At 34.1% G+C, this 16,290-nt stretch overlaps 1 pseudogene; it reads right to left on the bottom strand.

Annotated features, from left to right (window-relative positions):
- Positions 1–2,149: 2,149 nt before the first annotated feature.
- LOC120201000 lies at positions 2,150–14,498 on the bottom strand (annotated as a pseudogene).
- Between the last annotated feature and the right edge of the window lie 1,792 nt (positions 14,499–16,290).

Here is a 16,290-nt window from a genome sequence, read left to right on the forward strand (position 1 = left end):
GTTTTGTTATATCAAAAAGGGGGAGATTGTTGAAAACATTTTGATATTTCGATATAACAAATTAAGTTAAATGAATTTTAAGATTTTCAAAAAAGATTTTCTAAGTATATTCGATATAATTATTCGAATATCAAAATATTACTCCAAATCTTTCAAATGTCATTTTTAATCCTTACTCAAGTGTAAAATTAAGTTTTAATCTTAAAATAATTTCAAAACAATTTTACAAAATATTTTGAACCATTTCAAAGCCAAAAATTCCAGATTGCTCAGAGGGAACCGATTCCCCCCCAAGGGGTACCGATTCCCCCTGAATGGTTTGGCTCCGAGAAAAATAGAATGCTTGGAGGGAACCGATTCCCCCTGTTTAATGGTCAAAATATTTGAACTTTACACTTAGGGAACCGATTCCCCATGAGGGGGTACTGATTCCCCCCACGCTCCAAGCAGAAATATTAATTGTTTTCACACTTAAACGGCTCCAATAACTTCATTAATGATCCCCAACGTTCAGAAGTGATTCAAGGTGTATTGAAACAAGCTTAGAAGCCATTGATCAACAACAAGAAACAACAAGCAACTAGAATCAAGAGAGGATCAAAGAGAAAACATCAAACCTCAAGTTTGAGCATTTCAAGCCTATTTTTCATTCAATATTCATTTTTCTTTCAAGAACACTACTTGTACTCAATTGTATTCATTCTTGAGTGTTCTTTTCTTTGTTCTAGAATTGTGCAAACAATCTACCTTGTGAGGATTTTCTTTAAGTTTGCAAATTTGTATTGTTCTCTTTGGGAGAGAGTGTTCTCAAGAATTTGGGGTATAATTCTTGAGGGTTTGTAAGGTTACTCTTTGTCCTCAAAAGAAAGACAAATTAGTGAATTTGTGGAAAATCCTTAGTGTGGATAGCTAAGGTAGTGGACGTAGACTTTGGTTGAGAAAGTCGAACCACTCTAAATCGCTGTGCAATTACTTTCAATTTTCTACAAAAGCTTCCACCAAATTTTTAATTGTCAATTCACCCCCTCTTGATCGATTCCGTCAATCGATTAACTCAACATCGTGCATATACGTTTCACATTATATTACATGCAAAAGGTCCATGCTTTATTTATAACATATTTTAAATATCCTTAACATTGTGGATTTGAAACTATTGTATTCAAAATATAAACTGTCTAATCATGCAAACAAATTTTCTCTTAAAAGTTGTTTAAGAACATTTAAGCATGCAGATAATAGACCCACATAATAACATGTCATTATTGTTATTTTTTTTAATAAAAGCTGTTAGTTTTATTAAAAGAAAAACATAGAATTGCAATAAATGTTTATGATCATAACAATAAACTAAGTATACTTAAGCGGCCTTTTATTTGAATTACTCTATTTTTACAAAAGTTTATTTCTTACCAAATATATTTTTGGTCATTACAATCTTGTCACATTTAAAGGACATTTTATTCAAACTACTCTAATTTTTTTTCTAATAATCCAAAAAAGGTTAAAATATTAGGGAGGGGATTTTCAAGAAACTTTATGGATACACAGTTTCTTTTCTTCTTCTACTTCATTGAAAAGCTTTTAATAGATATCTAATAGAACCACTATCTTAATGTATTTACAATTTGGAATACTACGCATAGTTACAATTAATGTACAAAGTAATTTTTAAAAAAATAGTGCACAAAATACTCTTTTAAAACCAATCCTGTTCATGCATTATCACATTATAACACTATTTTTTTAATAATTATTTATGAATTTTCTCATTTTTAAATTAGTTTTGAACTTGTAGTGAAACATAATTAAAAGTCATAAATAACTGTCTTCAGTCTGTAAATTCTATGATTTCACTCAATACATATTAATTCCCACGTTTAAAGACATCTTAGAGCCTACTTATTTAAAATGATTATAAAATTCATGCAATAAAATATATGAATTAATAGACGAGAATTTAAATTGCTGATTTCCAGGCCCACTTTGATAGAGAGCCCTGTTAAAAAAAATGAACAAGGAACCATGAAATAGTTTTCTGTTTCATACACGAGAATGGCCCAAACAGAAGCAGATGAAAAACAACCAAATTCAATTACTGCTTTTCAGGCCCTAAACCCCATTAGGAACACCTATACAATGTTATTACTTTCGCTTGCTTACAGTTGCAATGAAGAAAACAAACTTTACCAATCTTTACTCCCTGTGTGTTGCCAAACCTGCAAACTCTAACGAATTATAAAACCAAGATGTGCAGTGGTCATCTTGTACTCAGCCCTTACACTAACATTAAAATATCAGACCAAAAAATTAGGAAGGTGTTATTAACTCAGGGTGTAATGGACTCGTTCGAGGAGTTGCGCGACCTTGTTGACAGGGATAGGTGAAGGTGGTAGTTTCAAACTCAAGTTTTGAGTATGGGGTAAAACAATGGGAGATGATAATACAAGCTCTTGTTGCATGGTAGTCAGCTCCAAGAATTGAGCTAACATGTCACCGTCAAGTATCTTCGGGACTCCAACCTTTATCCCAACAAAACACACAAAAGAACAGTCAGAAAAAAAGGTATGCTTTGTTTAATACCTGAATTAACGTGAAATAGAAGACAGAAGCATAGCCTTGAAAGACTATTATAAAACAATTACCAATCGCTCAGATAAGAAACATAACATCTGAAAAGAAAGAGGATGACTGGCCAAAATAATGAATGAAAGAACAGAGCACGGTAAACGGCTAGCATAAACACTAAATTGCTCCCAGATTTGAGCAATTTAAAGAAGCTAGTGCTATTCTTACCGGGTTTTCACGGCTACGGTACTCATTATGATCATTGCCTAGTACAGGAGCAGTCAATGGATGAATGATGAGTCTAGCTTGGACAGCTTCCAACAGTTCATATTCCTCCCTACAAAAAGCATTCAATTTATCAAATACTATAACCGAAATCTATACATTATTTAACATATCAGTTCACAGTTTACTCTTAAAAAACAGTGAAAGCCATGAGATAGAAGTATACAATGACACAAGTTGGACTGAGGAATTAAATTGATGAGTATCAACAAGCGGTTATTGCTCCTTTGTATGGGGTTATATTTTTACATGGAAAAACATAAAGCAATCGGTGGTTTCAAGTAGTAGTGTAGAAGCAAAATCTATTAATGAATATGAATTCAAAGATTATTAAGGGAGTTGAAAGTTAACTCTAAGGATCAGATCAAAATGCATAGTGATAGTCAATCTGCCATAGCCCATAAGTATTGCTAAAAGTTCCAGTACAGCATGACAAAACCAAGCATGTGGAGATCGATAGACATTTCAATTTAGAGAAGGCCAACAATGGTATTGTTCAACTAAGTACATTCCCACTCAACTACAGCTTGTTGACATCGTCACCAAAGCTCTCCGAAGAACCAACTTCGATGAATTCAACTCCATGTTGGGTTTGTATAATATATACACCCCAACTTGAAGAGAGTGTAGAAAGAAGCCAAACTTAGAGGTCTTTTTTTATCTTATTGTTTTTAAGATCAAATTTATCTGACTATTACTTTCTTAGGAGAAAAGTTCTTAGCCAATATGTCTTAGGAGACAAGAAACTTTTGTTTATGTAATACACACATCCTATTTAAAAGGTTATGTTTTATTTTCTTCAGTTGAAGAATATGAAGTGAACTCCTTTTTCACGAAAATCCACATACTGCTAATCTATCTTACAGCTTTACCAAGATGATTCTTAAGGATGATATTATTGATTCTTAGGGACTATATTACATAATATTAAGGATTCTTTATTCATGTACACATTTTCCCCCTTAGATAGGCTTATTCTACATGTATAAATACCTAGTAATTCTTGAGTTCAAATGCAAAAATGAATCATTTTCTCTCCCTCTTTCATTTCTCTAATTGTCAACAAGAAATAATAACATTCTTCAACAGTGTAAAAGGTGAGGAGAAAATGGCTCTTCAACCCCTAGCATAACCTATACCTCGAAATAGGAATGAAGATCATTATGCTTCCGAGGAGTGTGCTAACAGTTATAGCACTGTGTGAAGGATATACACTTGCATTTAGAGTCTCACAGTTGTTTAACGTATCATCAACAGGAAGCTTGCAAATAAATGAACCCTACAAGAAAATATATAGTCTATAGTAAATGAGCTAGCTAAAAAGAAAAATCATGTCCCAAAAACTAATACCATAAATTGTTTCCCAAAGAAGATGCAACAAACAACATTACCATGACACACCGTTCAGCATTCAAGCACAAAAAGGAATCTATTGAACGCGGGGAAAACAACAATTTAGCATTTTAGTCTCACTTATCAAAAAGGGGAATGTCACAATGAAAGAAATATTTTGATTTCGATCAATCAATTGAAAACAATATGTAGTAGACTACAACTCTTTTAAGGGTATTATTTTATTTTGTGAGATGAAAACTGCTAGTTCAAAAAAAGCTACTCTAGTTTCCCCTCACGGTGAACTCCAAAAGAATTCAAAGCATGATAGCAACTATCATAAAAGACAATGTCTACTTTCTTCCTCAAAGAATTGAGAACAGGCTTTCACAACAACATAGCAAGATTATTTTGAAATAGCAATCACCTCTTACGTGATTCTATACCAAGAAAAAGAAAACTATAAGGTATAGTTGCTAAGTAATCAATATAAGCACCAAGTTTCCATGAAAGGCTTCTCTAGTTAGATCAGTGCCTAACAAATATAATTATCATATTTCCTGTGAAAGTAGAGCATAGTTTTAAATATAACCTGTACTTTACATCATCTTCCACAATTACATTGGCTGTCCCTTGTTCCCATATGTAATGAGGTAAGGGGGAGGTAAGATAGTAGGATGGCCCCAACACTAGGTTGAGAGCAGCTTAGATCTCCAAATTATGAAATACCTCCATGAGACTCGATCCCACGACCTCAAGGTTAAGAACCTTGTGCTCTACCAACTGAGTTGGATGGTCATTTCATCTTCCACAATTACATTGATTATACTAAATAGAATAATGTGGATAACACCATCAGCGCTAATGATCTTTATTTGACCGTTGCTAGCAGAACCTCATAAAACATAAGGTGCATTACAAAACCACTGGTAATTTTGAGGTGCAATATCTTACCTTCCTGATTCTCAAGGCAATCTCACCCATATAATATGCACAAGACAGTGTTAAGTTGCATTCAGGACTTGCATTATCTGAAACAGGAACAATAAATACAGTTATCCCAGACAAAAACACAAGCACAGCAGCAGCTAAAATACAAATTAACAAATTAGATTATCACACATTTCATGGTTATTTCCTCTATCTCTTTGATTTTTTAGGATGAGTTAATCTCCATTATTTCATTGACAAGAACTGATACGCTATGTTAACATTCACACAATAAAACCCAATTACTATTGGTTCCAGCTAAAGGTGGTACCAAGCAACAATGAACTCCCATCCCACTAAGCCTCTAAGGTAACCAAAGATCTTGACACTGATCCTAAAGTACTTACCCTCACATTTTTATTATTATAGGAACCAATCGTCTATTTTCTCCTTGAATGCTTCATTCTTCTACATTGTATTTTTGTAAGATTTTGGCCCTTCTTCTGAGATATTTTACTGTCACAAAGATAGTTGCTAGCTTGGAGTTCCAGTTTCCAGATCCTCTTCCCTTACCTTAAACTTCTATTATTATTTCTCTTTATTTCTTTTCTACTAAAATATATTTTCCACTGTATTTATCACAACAACAATATTAAATATGCAATGCTGAAATTTTTTTGTATAATGAAAGAAAATAACCAGAGGACGAAAACAGAAACCATAAGGGGTAATAATTGTATTAAAGTAGCCAGAGGCTCAATGATTTGTTGAAATATAATTACTGATGTGTTCAAGGTCGAAGCATAAATCATTTTACAATGACAACATCCAAGTTGTATATGTAAAATATCAAAAATCCAAAAATTGTCCATAAAGTATATTTTCTTGCTAAAATGATAAAAAAGTTTTTTTTTCATATGATTTTACAAAACTCTATTTTAATATAGTTGTGTCAAATATGAAAATTGTTACTGTTTAAGAAACTTCAAACGGTCTAATTGTCTAAATTATGCCCAATGGAAGTATACATTACAAATACTACATTTGATAACACAATCCGATTAATAACACTTTTAGCTCACTAATCATATATACTGTTAAACTATTATAAAACTGCTTTACATTTGAAAAATCATAACAACTTTTTTAAAATTTAATTTTATTATAACTTTTTATTTAAGACACGCGACAATCAGGTTAATAAGGTTTCTGATAAATAATTAAAAAAATCCTAATGATAAAATGATATTCTTCCCTTGCACAATATATTCACAGCATTGTGACTATAGCCTTTAGCCAACTGTAGGAATGGCTACTAAGACAACTTGAAGATCAAAAGTGCCTCAACAAAACTTGAAGAATAAACAAATAAATAGACATACATGTAACCACACATACAACAACACTGTAAAAAGAATCATGATTTCATACAAAACTTCACATCGAACTTACCTTCAAGACGATCTGAACAAGACAAGACAGCAATGCTGCCCTTACGATCTGAAACAACAGCGGTATTAACATCTATAAGAGCACAATCAGCAACTAACCTCTGAGATGGATCACAATATGTCTGTTCCAGTTTCTTGGTGCCCTAGCATATAAGAAAGCAAAGTCAGTTCACAACATACCAAAGACCATAATTGTAGTGATATTATTGGTGAGGATGTTATTAATAGTTAAAGAAACTTGTTTCCACCATGATGGTGCAGTATGGAGTGATCATCCAAAATAAATGTGATCTACAAGACTACAAATGGGAACTAGATCACCATGTAGCAAGAAATTGATGGTCCTCCAGTGGCAGTAATCTCTCGTAGGGTGATTTAGTTCCCATCCCTATTACCAAGGTGAAATATATATAAAATTCAGCTATACCAATGTATTCCTTTCATAGTTTGAGTTAAAAACCTGCTGCCTCTCAAAATTGTAATTGTTCTATATTATAAACTTTTACCTTTTAAAAATATTATTAGCTGCATTGAATTTAAACAGCAATGGCTTTGTTGGCTTTAAAAAAAATCCTCTTTATTACAATTTTAATAGATATAATTTCAATTCTTTTGCGTTTATTTTTTAAAAGTTGGTTTATCCATCAGTAAAAATGCTGTTAGATTTGCTAACAGTTCAATAATATTTATGATCAATAACCAAAGTATACCTGAGACCATGAATGATAAACCACCATAAAGATTAGATTACCATGTTAATCTTGAAAATGATGCAAACACTACCTATAAGCATTAAAGGACACAGTTGACACCAGAAACAGATTTACCATTGACAGTCAGCAAAAATTCTCACCTCATTATATAAATAGAAAAGAATTCCATCACGACAATCGCCTACAGCAATTCTAGTACGATATGCAGTCAATGACGTTATCATAAACCGTGTCCTAGCTGTTGCATATATTTTCACCCTTTGAGGATTACCACCAAGAAAACCAAATACATGTAACTGGAAAAAGGAAAAAAATTATCAAAATCTTAATAAGCTAATTAACAGCATGCTCTGGCATCTTAAAGAATACATTTGTGGTTTCCAACTTACAGCATTACCAGCAGAGGCCAAGAAGTAACTGTCTAGATGTGGGCATATAGCAAGAACCATCCCAGGCAAAGTGACTGTGTAAACCAACCACAACTGCCATGCTTCAGTTTCTTCCAGTTTTACTCCATCGCAGCTAGTATAATCTGGACTACTGCCGATATTACTACTTGATAGTTGTTTGGTGGCATAGTTAACAAGTTCAAGAAACAGTGAGTTCCGTTGAGAAGATGATCCAGCCATAGAAGAGACCGTCATTGAACTACCATCTGACTTTTTTACATGTTCAATGCAGAGGACAATTAGACGGCCCTCGGAGCTGCAGCAATAATATCCAGTTATATATATGGAACTGAAAGCACAGAATATGCATAAAATTTAAAAGGAAAATGATAATATTTTGTTGCCAATTAGAAGGATTCTCAAGCCCTCTTCTGGAAAATAGTTATACAGTAAAAGTCACCACACTTCAGGCAAAGATACAAACTTCAGCTCTTCAACACTGAAAGATATTGAAAATAGGGATAACAAAGTAAATTAACCTTTCAGCTTCACCACTGGGCATTATTGCTGGACCACGAGACAGGCTAGTCCCAACAACCAGAACCTGTTTAGTTCCAGCCCTAACAAGCTCCATGCATTTTCCGGTTTCACCAAGTTGAAGTTTGTACGATGACACCACAGACCCACTGAGGGGGGTCTACACAACAAATTTCAGAAGAGCATGTGTCGTTGCTTAGTCCAGTCCTCATCAGAACTAAGAGCTTCTTATCACCATGATACAGGAGCTTCCGTGGAGTGCCTCCAATATGAAACTTCTGCACATTAAGCCTTTTACCGTGCACCACCCCCACCTAAAGCATCATGCAATCGATCGTGTAAATGAATCCAAACAGAAAAATAAAAGAATCAATTGAAAGCAATACTTAGAAATTATAATAAGTGGCTGGGCCAATCATTCACCACTCTGGAATTGGGCTGTTTTTAAATAAATAAAAAGCCACAATTTTATGAAAACTGCAGCTATAATCATGGTTCTTTTCTGAGAACACAAGGAATCCAATGTCAATCAACTACTCACAGTTCCCTCCTGAGTTATGAACCCATTTGTTCATTCCTACAGCCCTAACGATACCATCCACCAACAGCCAATATTAACCAAAACTTCACAAACATTGCACTAAAACGAAGTTGTATAGTTCAATAGATCAAAATTATATTTGAAGTCAGACAAGTTTTTACTCACCGTAAACAGTTTTTATCCACTGTACTGTACTTGTTATTCAATTAACATTATAGAGCTACTAAACCATGTGTTTGGATTTCCTTTGAATCAAAAATAGGATCTGCATATGCAATATGTGTGTGTATCCAAAACATAGAGAAATGGAAAATATCCAAATATTAGGGATAGATGATTATGGATGCAAAAAGAAATATTCAGTAAGACTCTGGGTGATGAGCATCAGTGATAGAAATGAGAAGATTGTATCCCAAATTTATAAAAGGTAACTCACTACTGCAGAACTCTGCAAACTTATTTGCTATTTTGAACAGGCAACCAGCTTTATTTGAGACCATGTGGATAGCTCTAAGAGTTGAAGTTCCACAATAATATGTAGAGCACCTTTTTTTTTTTTTTTGTGATATATCCCAAAGGGAATATAATCCATAAGCAAGCATTTAAATTAAATAATATCATCCAATCAGTACAAAATCCAATAATCATATTTACCTCATATCTATTACTAGGCAAATAGACAAATCTGACAGCATATAAGGAAGTGAGAAAGATAACTCGGATAAAAATTAAGTCATAAAATATATGAACCAAAAGCTTTAGACATCAATAACGTGCCAAAAACATCATGGAAAATATTTCATCAACCAGGTTAACTTCAGAACATTTATTCCCAACAGGTCCAATTAGTCAAAAAGCAAATATTCAAGGCTGGAAATAATAACAAAGTATCCTTAATAGTTTGGCAGCTAAACAAATAATTTAATGTCCTAAAGATAATGATTCTTACCAAATGTAAACTGTTTTCTGCAACAAATAAAATTCCTTTAGGGCATTCACCAGAACACACAGGGGTTGCATGCGTTGAAGGTTGGAATGATATAGATGTATAAGAAAGGCTGTGCCTAGCAGTATGCAGTAACCAAGGCCTGTCACTGAGAGCTATAATATCTGCATCAAGTGAATTGCTCAAGGGAACCAAGTAAACTGGGGTAATGCCAATTCTACGAGTTGCGATCAATTGAAGAGTAACCGGAAGGTCATCTTTCACACCCATATTAACAGAACATGTTTGTGAACCAAAGAAATTTGTTCTTGTATTGAATAAAAAACTCTCGGCCTTTCCTGGAAAAGGAATAGAAGAACTATGTACACGTATTTCTGATGAAGTAGCAAAGGAAAAAGGCCACTCAAACCGAAGCAGCATTCCGTTCCTCAACCCTGCCAAAACATAAAACTGATCAACTAGCACTAGCCTTATGTCTTGAGGAATGCAACCACTAATAGCAGTTTCCATAGTAGTTGTCAGTGAAATTGTTCCAGTACCAAGAAGCCTTAGACCTTGGGGTGTAAATGACAGAATTTCCACAGAAGGTTTATGGGTACCAATAACAAATGTATTACCCATGCCAACTCCAACAGGAAGAACAGCACTCCCAACATCATCCACCAGGTTTAAATTAGAGCTTAAATTCCCCATCTCAAGATGTTTTTGAGGTATTGACATACATGACAACTCGTACTGCAATCTCACATGCTGCAATTCATATATTTCATTACTATATGATGATAGTGATCTGACCCCAAGAATAAAAAGAAAATATGGATTAGAAGTAGAGACAACTATTAAACTTTGCCCAACCGCCCCTAAACTGATACTCATGTTATCTGGGGACCAAGTTGTACGGAAAGGAGAAGACAAAGGGATGCCTTCAGAATGGGCTGCCTTTGTTGGCAAACAAAGTCTAACAGCATGTTGGTGAATTTGGACAAGCTGGCCATCACCAACAAGACCACATGCCAGAGTACAGACATCTGGTTGGAAACCCACAGAATCAGTAACATCAGTAAAGCTTAATCCAACTGATAGTACCCTGGTCTCTTCAACAAATGATAGCACGAGAAAAGAATGATAAGAATCTGTAACTTTCATCTGAACTGTCCAGGTTCCACTTATGCCTTGGTAAATAGGGGCAGTTCTTAGAAACTTTTCTACACTAATACCACTTCGTATGATTCTTAATGATCCCTCAGGTGCAACGCCACAGCATGCAAACATTTTATCATGTTTCTCCCCATGGTAATCCACTATTGACATGTCCAAGATTGGAGCTATATTCTGAACAGGACTTCTGTATATTAGCTTCTCATTTCTACCTCAAGGACCAGACCATCCCCCATCTCTACAATTGCCACTAGGAAGCCACCATCGACCCACAAAAGGGACTTGCAAGGTTGACTTTTGTAGAGGCAATCTGATATGTTCACTTTAGGACCATCAGAATCAAATGAAATATTGATTCTGTAAAATTCTCCAGTATCAAGACAAATGATCATCCTGGGACTTCTATCACTTTTTGGTTCCCAACTAAATGAGCATACATGTTTGCATGTCGTTTTTCCACTTCCACTTTCGCCATCTATACACATTGGATCTGAATCACTCAGCTGAAGTAAAGCACATGCAGCAACACTAAACCCATCATCATCAAATTCATGAGCCATACATAACTCTTCAAGACATAAATGTTCCTCAGGTGTATGGACTGAAATGTCTAATGTTGTTCTATACACGCAATGAGGATCATATGCATCTCTAAGATCCATCAAGAGAGCATCACCAACCCTAAACAGGAATGCATATCCACAGGAATGAGGAACTTCAACAATGCTATGTGCTAATGGTCCAGCTTCAAGATATTGTGAAAGAATGCAAACTGCAAGCTCTTCAATATCCCATTCCAACAATACCAGTTCATTCAGGGTATTACCTTTCCTGCAGTAACGATATGTAGCCCTTGCTTAGACTAGCCCTAGCAAATATATATATATATAAATTATCCAATGGAAAGACCCCCAATAAAAAGTATGAATATTTCTTAGATGGTCAATCATACATTCAGTTCTTACCTATTTAAAACAATTGCTAAAACAGGATTATGCTCCTTATTTGTTAGGACAGAATCTCTTGAAACAAAGCACATGCTCCATATTGTACCACATATACTAGTTCTTTGGGGATTTCTGGAAGAACTGTCACTGCCTTCATTCTCAGTAGGATAAAATATTTTCTGAAATGCCCACAGATAAGATCTCACAATTCCATATACAGAGTAAAGCAAAATTCATTCACAGAGAACTGCCAAAATATTGAATCCAGTCTGAAAATAGCAATACCTTGTCAACGATATCACCTCCAGCAGACATTGAAAGGGAAAAAAGAGCTAATCGGTCTTCAAAGGCACTAGTAGCAATGAAACGGCCACTGTTAAAGAAAAATCAGGAAAGTTAGGGCAATCCATGGCATTGCTAGACAAAATATCTCTTTTGGTTTTTTAGTATGAACCCATGTTCCACATGCACAGAGAGATAAGGAAATACCATGCACACAACTTAAACTCTGGCATAGTTGGACTTACATGGAATCAACAGCTAGCATTCTTCCAAGTTGATGCCTTGAGTTTCCAGGATCACAAAGCTGAACATGGTCTACGGGAAAAAACCTATTTTAAAAAGATATGTATAGCTACCGTGTAAGTAAACATATCAAAATGTCAACAGTATAGCCATCAGTCATGTTCACTTTCAACATGGAAAACCGAACTGCAGGATAGAAAATAAAACCTGTGCATCACATTGCAAAAGGTGAGAAATGATAGCTTTCCAGAATCAGAAACAACGACCAACAGGTCTTTCCCTCGCATCTAAAAAAAGAAAAAATAAGGAAGGAATTTAATTTAAAATAAAATTATAGTATAATTGAGAATATCAGTAATTCTCTTTTCCATACCCACTTTCTTCAATTTCATTACAGAACCTGCTTCAAATCATATCAACTTTTCTCCACTCTAGAAATTTTTTTCTCCAAATGAAAATCAAGAGAATGTATCCTACAATGCTTCCATTTTAAGTTTTGGTATAGACCTGTTTATTTTTAGCATAGACCTTCTCATTCCAAGGCAGAATGGCAAGATCCTTTATCGTACCAAAGACAGTCTGCTCACAGACAGAAGTTGCAATACCACCTTCACCAATTATTACCAACTCTATGGACGCCTCCTGAATAAAACACCATCAAACAATCAGCTAGGTTATCTATCTTTTATACGGAAACATCAAAAATTCGATGTGGTTTCGGAAGTAATTTCGTCTGACACAAAAGTTACTCAAAGCAGAGTAAACTAGATGACCCTTTAGGAAGATAAGATCAATGATACAAAAAACCTAACCCGCAACCCTTATTTATTTTAATCTAAACCTATACGAGTGTGATTTTTTATTTTTTTCATATTTATGGATGTTAACATACCATTTTCAATTGTTAGATTAGCTATCTTTTTACTTAAATGTCACAAATTCACTTTAGTTTCAGAAGGAAGAAGTTCATGAGATACAGCAAAGAGTCCTCCTCAAAGGCCAACAAACCCTGACAGCTTTCTTCTGGGATAAGATCAACGGTCAAAAAAACCAAACCCATAACTCTTTATTCTTTTATCGAAACATGTTTGAGCATGGTTTTCAATTGAAAAGAGTTATCTACATTTTTTAGTTATTATATCCCATTTCTTGAAAACCGATTCCAACCTAATTTGAATACGCTCATGATGCCACTATTCCACAACAATGAAGACCCTCTTTTTTTTTCTTTTTTGATATTGACTTCCCAAGACAACTCTAGGGCTACAGTTGTTGGTACACCATTTTGACTTGGTGGTCTCCAAGAATTACATTTATATAAACCATTGTATACAAGTAAACTCATTTTGCTTCTCTTTTTCAACATCATTCTATCTCCATTATCGACAGTCTCCCATTTTTCAAAGGTATTTTTTTACGTTAATAGTTGAAAGTGCATGTCTGCAGCCGAGTGATGCTATTATTACTTAAAAAGAAATTGAAGGAATTTATGACAAAACTTAATAAGAGTAGTAAATTATCACCAATTCACCATACATTATCAAAAGCAAGTTATACAATAGGATGATAAAACTAAATACAATAACTAAGTGGGTATAGATTCAAAACGAGGCATGGAACATTAAAAGTCAAAGTTACAGTGCCATTTTTTTAGCAAGAAGACTTGGAGAAAAAAATGACGTCATGAAATGCTACAGGATAGCAGCACAAGGGCTAGGATAAACCGTGTAAATATCAATTTGAATGACAGTAATTTCTAGTTCACATTTAGAACTAAACAAACAAACAATGAAAAGAAATGACCAGGAATATTTGAACTCGTTTCCTGTTAGAATTTGTCACTTACGAATTAAGATTAAAGGAAACAGGCCAAAAAGAGAGAGGAAAACACAGCTTAAAATCTAAATGCCAGTTGATTATTATTCGTACTAAGTAAACTGATCGAATTCCATGATTAATAAAAAAAGAAATGAAAAAGAGGAAGGACCTTGCCGAAAACGACGTCCAATGAAGAAGGAGAGCGGAGGTGACCGTAAGCGACCTGCAGGATAACACTTCCTCTAAGTACAGACTTGGCAAGGTAGTTAACGCCTTGCGAAGAAGCAGTGGGCGACGATGATGACGGTGAAGAAGAAGATGGCTCCGCCGTTGAGCGCTCTTCCACGGAAAGCACCATTGGGCCCCTTGATTATTGTCGGGAAGTGGAGTGAAAGAGCAACGGTTTATGATAGTCTGAATTCTGTTAGCTTAAATCTTTATGAGCAAACATCAAACCTCTTCTTTCTTTCTTTCTTTCTTTCTTTCTATACTCTGCAAGTTCCTTTAGTTTTTCACTGAATTTATTTGAATCGCTGATTTAGACGGCCAATTAAAGAGTAAACTATTAGATCATCACTTTTATTTTAATTTTGTTCACTTTTAGTCACTAATTTTTCAATAATATTAATATCATTAATGATATTGATTTATAACATTTCGGTCACTAGTATTATCGAATTTATAATGTCTTGATCACTTGGACTTTAAATATTGTTAATTTGATAACATGATACGTTAGAAGGGGTTAGTGTATCGTTTGAATCCTAGAAAAAAAATATTAATTTGATCTTTAAGTTCTAGATAAATATCAATTCAATCCTTGAAGTTAAAATAAAATATCAATTTAACCTTTGAATTCGATCAAAGTCTCACATAACCGCACGTCGCTCACCATCATCATTGATCAAAGTCGGCCATCATTGTCGATGATTGTTAGACCTCAAATTTCTAATCCACTCATTTTTTTTATCTCATAAACTTGAATTCAATGTCTGCTTAATAGAAAGAGACAATAAACTTCATAAATCTAGCTTAAAATTAGTGATTAAAATATTAGAAATCATAATGTAAATGATGAAAATGTTACTTGTTCAAAATCAGTTACTAAAAATAAATAAAAATGAAATAAAAGTGACTGTTATTGTAGTTTACCTCAAGTTAAATTATAAGGTGACATGCAGAAATAACCGTGCACAACTAACTAAAGTATTATAAAAAACTAACAAATAACTAACTCAAATGTAACTTTTATTTTATGATATTTGAGGCTCTCGGATTTTTTAAAAATGTTAATATGACTTATAAATTTATTTCGTATTTATTATTGTAGATGCTTAATTTGTCTGGGAAGTTAAGAAACCAGAAAAAACTAGAGGGAACGGTTTGTAGAGAGTGGGGGGTATTGTGAGTTATCAAAAAACTGTAAATGGAGGAAATGGTCAGTTTTGAGGGGGTTTTTAACCACTAAAACTATTAATCGAAAAAAAAAAGAGAGAGAAACACAATCAAAAAAATGGGGGACAAAAAAAAGAGAAAAATCAGACAGCGAAAAAGAAAAGAGAGAACAAATAGAAAAAAAAGAAGTTCTGTAAAAAACGTTCAAGGATTCAGAGATCAAGCAGTGTAATAGACTCGTTTTGCAGAAAAGCATTAAAACTGCAAGAATTTTCGAGGTATTTTTCTGGGATTTCTTTACTGTTCTTCCAATTTCTTTGTGTGTTTAGGTTATTTTTTAAAAAAAAACAGAATAGGAAATTCTAGATTTTGATTTTATTTACTGCAATAAAGCCTAAATAAATTTTTCGAATTCCCCTACACATGTGTCGTTTATCCTAAAGCCATTACCAATCAGTACCATTCGAACCAAAACCCAAGTATAAAATAAGAGGAGTAAACTAGATAATAGGGAGAGGGAGTTAATGTCTACCTTACTTTAGTAGAATGTTCATCGAGGTTCGTTTGGTTTCTAGTCGGAACTGTTGAGAGGAGTGAAACCATAGTGGCCATGGCATCTGGTAGGGTCGAAATGAAGAAGAGCTTTTTAAAAAAACAGAAAGTAAGGGAAAGAAAGATCAACCACAGCAAACGAGAGATTCACGAAACAAAGAAAAACATTCAGAACCAGAGAGTGAAACAGCTGAAAAATAGAA

Source organism: Hibiscus syriacus, unplaced genomic scaffold (assembly GCF_006381635.1).
Source record: "Hibiscus syriacus cultivar Baekdansim isolate YM2019G1 unplaced genomic scaffold, ASM638163v2 tig00006731_pilon, whole genome shotgun sequence".
NCBI classification, from domain to species: Eukaryota; Viridiplantae; Streptophyta; class Magnoliopsida; order Malvales; family Malvaceae; genus Hibiscus; species Hibiscus syriacus.